Genomic DNA, 6140 nt, shown 5'->3' with positions numbered 1-6140 from the left:
GCTGTGCCCCAGGCAATTTCTTTCAAAACAGCCTCCTGCTCCTCCTCTCTGTTTCATTTCTTTACAACGTTATCAGAAGGTCAACCTTCATCTTTGTACACTTGTGCTTTTTCCTATTTGCTCTTGGAACTGGATAAACCAGCATGTTACTCACTGGAAGTTTGAATGAGCAACCAAATGCATTAGCAGAGGAAGTCATTTTGGCATGATACATTGTGCAAGAGCCATGGCTGTGCTGCAGTAGAAGCTTGGGATAAATCAACATTGTCTTCTGCTACTGTTTCCTTGGCACATACTCAGCATCAAAAGTAGAATGCTGTTAGGTCTATAGAATTAGGAAATGTATACAAGTGTTCAGTGGATTTCCTAAGGGATTCTTCCAAAGATGCTAAGTATTATAAGTCATGTGAGTGATTCCACAAGTTTATTTTACATATTAATTATCACACAGGAATAATGTACATGTAACCCATTTATGTCTGAGATGTGGCTATGCATGAATTTGGATGCAAAGGATTGTGTGTGTGTTGCCTGTGTTTTAATTCTTGAAATACTATCAATCATCACTCCTGAAAAATCAAAATTCAGAGTCTCCTTCACAGTTCGAGGGCCACCAGTTATTATTCCTGGTGACTGTAAATGACTTGAGTTTTATGACACAGAATGAAGAAGTTAGTGGTTTATTTTAAAAACAGCATCAGCAAAATAACCCTGTGCTGTATACGGTAGAGTGTTTCTGTCTTGAGCTGTCCCCCCACAGACTTGAACTAAAGAAGATTCCTTTAAAACATATGTCATAAAATAAGATTAATTTCCATCATGAGCTAAGCAAATGTTAACCACTCAGCACCTTCCCATGTCACCTAGGTCATCAACAGGGTATGCTGCCTAGTAGGCAGTGACCAAAACAGTGATGCCTGTGTGAAGTCGAAGGCTTTCATGGCCGGCATCCATAGTTTTTTGTGAGTTTTTCGAGCTATGTGGCCATGTTCTAGAAGAGTTTCTTCCTGATGTTTCATCATCATCTGTGACTGGCATCTCCAGAGAATGCTTGCCTGGAAAAAGTTGGGTATATACAGCCGGCCCTTCTTATACACGGATTTCTTATACACGGATTCAAGCATACACGGTTTGAAAATGTTCCAAAAAAGTATAAATACAGTGGTACCCCGGGTTACGAATTTAATTCGTTCCGCGGCGCCGTTCGTAACCCGAAAGATTTCGCAACCCGAAAAAAGGCTTTCCGCTAGCGCTGGAAAGCCGCGGCTTTTAAATTTCGTGCCAAAAAGCGCCGAAACACACCGAAAAAAATTTCGTAACCCGAAAAATCTTTCGTTACCCGGAACAGTTTTTTCCAAGCTAACTTTTTCGTACCCCGGAAATTTCGTAACGCGATCAATTCGTATCCCGGGGTACCACTGTATACCTTGATTTTCCATTTTTTATAAGGGACACCATTTTGCTATGTCATTATATTTAATGGGACTTGAGCATACACGGATTTTGTTATACACGGGGAATCTTGGAACCAAACCCCAGCATATAGCAAGGGTCCACTGTATATATAATATATACTGTGTGAGCCTGGGAATGCAGGAGGGATTTGCATGTGTATTGTTCTGTTGCTGATGGCAGGCCTCAGCTGGGAAGCTAATGCAAAAGGGGGTTAGTGTCTGCTAATTGGTGATCATTATCTGCTGGGAAAGCCCCTGACTCTGAGTGGTTTCCCATTTGCATTTGCAGAGTCCTCATTTTGCTATTCCTCAGGACTAGTAGTCAAATTTTGTTCACTTTAAGGGTTTCTTCTTTCCGGTTGAAATTGTCCAGGTATTTGTGAATTTCAGTGGCTTTCCTGTGCATCCTGACATGGTAGTGGTTGGCATGGTCCAGAATTTGAAAGTTTTCAAACAGTATTTTATGCCCAGGAAGGTTAGTGGCATGTTCTGCTACTGCTGATTTTTCTGGATGGCCCAGTCTGCAGTGTCTCTCGTGTTCCTTGATTCTTGTTTGCACACTGCGTTTGGTGGTCCCTATGTAGACTTGTCTGCAGCTGCATGGTATGCGGTAAGCTCCTGCGGCTGCGAGAGGGTCTCTCTGGTCCTTGGCTGAGCGAAGCATTTGCTGGATTTTCTTCATCGGTTTGTAGGTTGTGCTTCCTCACCACTTTGCCTATTCTGTCTGTGACTCCTTTGATGTATGGTAAAAAAACCTTCCCTTTGGGTGGCTGCTTGTCTTCACTTCTCTGGGTTTTCCTGGGCCTGGCAGCCCTTCTGACATCTGAGCTGGAATAACCATTAGCCTGTAGAGCCCGATCCAGGTGCTTCAGTTCATCTTCCAAGAAGTGGGGTTCACAGATGCGTTTTGCCCGGTCCACCAGTGTTTTGATTGTGCTTCTTTTTTGTCCTGGGTGATGGGTGAAGTTCTTGTGCAGGTATCTGTCTGTATGTGTGGGTTTTTGGTATACTGTGTGACCCAAATGTTGGTTTGGTTTGCGGATGACTAGGACATCCAAGAATGGCAGTGTTCCTTCCTTTTCTTTTTCCATAGTGAATTGTATGTTGGAGTGGATGTTTTTCAGATAGTTCAGGAATACAGCCAGGTCTTCTTCTCTATGGCACCAGATGGTGAAAGTGTCATCCACATATTGGAACCAAGTTGAGAGCTTTTTCGGTGCTGTTTCCAGGGCTTGCTTTTCAAAGTGTTCCATGTAAAAGTTTGCTATCACAGGGCTTAGAGAGCTTCCCATTGCTACCCCATCTCTCTGTTCGTAGAATCCATTGTCCCACTGGAAATAGCTTGTGGTGAGGCAATGTTTGAACAGGGCTGTGATGTCTTCTGGAAAAATCTGTTGGATGAGTGTCATGGTGTCCATTATGGGGACTTTGGTGAACAGGGAGACCACATCAAAATGATGCCTGTGCCTTCCATGTCTGTGCTAAACTTTAAAGTTAGTCTAAATATTAAAGGAGCTATCCAAGGTACTGAAGCTACTTGGAGGAGATACGTAGAGGTGAGCTCTTTCAAAGGTCAGAATAAAACTTGGAGTAGAGCCACAGTTCAGTAACACTGCTACAAGTCACAATGGACAAAGGCTAATATGAGGCATGAGAAAAGAAAGGAAGCACTTAAAAGTGTTTTTTCTGTGACTTGAAAGCAATTTTATTGTGAGAATTTTTTATAAGATGCTTCAAGAGATCTGCAGGGCTATAAAACAGGACATAAAGACTTAGCCAAAGAAATAAATGGTTTCAAAGCATGTATTCTCTCTCTCTCTCTCTCTCTCTCTCTCTCTTTCCTTTTCTTTCTTTTTAGGAATGACATTACTTAATGGCAAGGATATTCTAGTGACATTCCCACTGGAGTGTCAGCCTGTTCCTATATAAAATGGATCTTTTATTTAGAAAAAATTCCATAATCTTCCTTTTTTAAATAATCCACAAATAACTCCACATCATACCTCTGCTCAAATACTGTACTGACTATTATTTCAGCAGAAAGTGGTTTTAGCTTTGACTTGCCTTCACAGGTTTTATCACCCAGCCTACATCTCTAAATCCTTTCCCAACCACACAGCTTCAATTCTTTGAAATAAAACTATGTGCCAAGAGTCTGCACTGAACAAGCAAACTCATTACTTAGGGAATCCTGACTGATAATTAAAAATGTTTCACTCATACTTACCAACATTTTACAGACAAAAACTGGGACACATATGGCCAAACAAAATCAAAGTGTGGTCAAGATGGCAAAGGTGATCAATGAGGAAGCGCACACATGATAGGAGAGGCTGCAGCAGTTTGCTTTTGCCCAAGTCTACTGGGAGGATCAGGTTCCATCCCTCCTTGCCTCTCCCACTGCTGCATTAATTGACTGCAAACTTCTTCTGCAGTTTGAAGCAGTTGAAGTAAACTAAGCACAAAGGGAGAAAATGGAAGGAAGGGAGCGAAACTGGGACATTCTGAAGGCAGCTGAAAAAGTGACATGACAGAGGATTAATTGGGATTGTCCCTACCAAACGGGGACAGCTGGAGGGCATGAAAACAGCAACATCTCCAATAATGTATGCCTCTCTCCTAGACACGTTTCAACTTCCATTCTAATTTGCAAGACCCAGAACAGTTTATGAAATCCATTCTTCATATCAATTTAATATTATTACTTAATGAATGGTGGATATATTGCTTCTTTGTGTTAACACCACACAACAATGCACTGGGGATAGGGGAGAAGAATGAGACCTATATTGTTAGTTCCAATTTTGTTGCTGTTGTTAACTGCCTTTGAGTTGACCTTGACTCATGGCAACCCTCCAAGCCCTACTATCTTCCACTCCTCTCCTTAGGTCCAGTAGATTCAGGCCTGTGATCTCCCTGACTGAGTCCATCCATCTGGCTTGTGATCTTCCTCTCTTTCTACTGCCTCCCACCTTTGCTAGCATTATTTTCTTTTTAATGAGTCATGCTTTCTCATGGCATGGCCAAAGTAGGACAGCCTCAGTTTCATCATCTTGGCTTCTAGGGACAATTTTGGCTTGATCTGTTCTAGGACTCATTTGTTTGTCTTTTTGGCTGTCCATGGTATCTTCAGCACTCTTCCCCAGTACCATATCTGAAATGAATTGATTTTCTTTTTATCAGCTTTCTTCACTGTCTAGCTCTGACATCCAAACATGGTGATGGGAAATACAATGGCTTGGACTACTCTGGACAAGAGGCTACTGTCAGAACAGAACACGGAGAAACAGAATGGTTCCCAATTAGCAAAGAGGACAGATAAGGATGCATCCTATCACTTTACCTATTCAACTTAAATGCAGAACATACTGTAAGGAAAGCAAGCTTGGACACGGAAGAGGGAGGAGTGAAAATAGCAGGAAGAAATATCAATAATCTGCGATATGCTGATGACATCATAGTACTAGCAGAAAACCTCACAGACCTGGAACAACTACTAAGGAAGATCAAATAAGAAAGTGCAAAGGCAGGTTTACTGTTGAACATCAAGAAAACAAAAATATTGCCCAAAGAGAACTTACACACATTTAAACTAGACCATGAGGAAAAAGAACTAGTAAAAGAATTCTCATATCTGGGATCAAATATTGATTAGAATGGGGACTGCAGCCAGGAAATCAGAAGAAGATTAAGAATGGGGAGAGTGTCTATGAAAGAACTAGAAAAGATCCTAAAGTGCATAGACATACAACTCACCACAAAAGTCAGAATCATACAAGCCATTGTATTTCCAATTACCATGCATGAATGTGAGAGCTAGACAGTTAAGAAAGAAGATAGGAGGAAAATCAACTCATTTGAGATGTGGTGCTGGGAAAGACTGCTGAGGATTCCATGGACAGCCAAAAAGACAAACAAATGTGTCCTAGAGCAGATCAAGACAGAAATATCCCTAGAAGCAAAGATGACAAACCTAGACTGTCATACTTTGGACACATTATGAGAAGTCATGAATCATTGGCAAAAACAATAATGTAGAAGGTAGAAGGAAGTAGAAAGAAAGGAAGGCCACATGCTAGATGGATGGACTTTATTAAAGAGATCACAAATATGAGTTTGCAGGAGCTGGACAAAGCAGTAGAGAACAAGGGGGCCTGGAGATGTCTCATCAGTAGGGTCCCCATGGGTCAAGATCGATGCAAATGCAATTAACAACAACAAAAATCTGCTCTTTAGTGTTCAGAGCTATATCTTTGCACTTTAGGATCTTGTCCAGTTCATTCATAGGTGGCCTTTCCAGTCCTAGTCTTCTGATTTCTGGACTGCAAGATCCATTCTGATCAATATTTGATCCAAGGTATGGAAATTCTTTGTCCTTTTTTGTTGTTGTTATCTAGGATTAGTAATATTGTGTCATCTGCATATCTTAGATTGTTAATGTTCTTTCCCTTGATCTTCTCTCATCTTGCCTCTGAATCAATGCCCATGGTGTGTATGATATTTACAAACTGAATAAATAGGGTGATAGTATGCAGGCCTGCTTGACCCATTTGCCAATTGTGAATCATTCTGTTTCTCTGTATTCTTTTTAATGGCAGCCTCTTGTCCTCAATACAGTTTACACATCAGGACAATCAAATGTTGTGGCACTTTCATTGCTCTAAGAGCAAGCTAAAGCTTTTAGTG

General features: G+C 41.2%; 1 protein-coding gene across 1 annotated transcript in view; it reads left to right on the top strand.

The window, feature by feature from the left end:
- LOC121926305 (acyl-CoA (8-3)-desaturase-like) overlaps nt 1-6140 on the top strand; it is a 575266-nt gene that overhangs the window by 218780 nt on the left and 350346 nt on the right. The window lies entirely within an intron of this gene.

The sequence above is a fragment of the Sceloporus undulatus genome, chromosome 1 (genome assembly GCF_019175285.1).
Source record: "Sceloporus undulatus isolate JIND9_A2432 ecotype Alabama chromosome 1, SceUnd_v1.1, whole genome shotgun sequence".
Classification (NCBI taxonomy): Eukaryota; Metazoa; Chordata; class Lepidosauria; order Squamata; family Phrynosomatidae; genus Sceloporus; species Sceloporus undulatus.
This window is presented reverse-complemented; position numbering and strand designations above follow the sequence as displayed.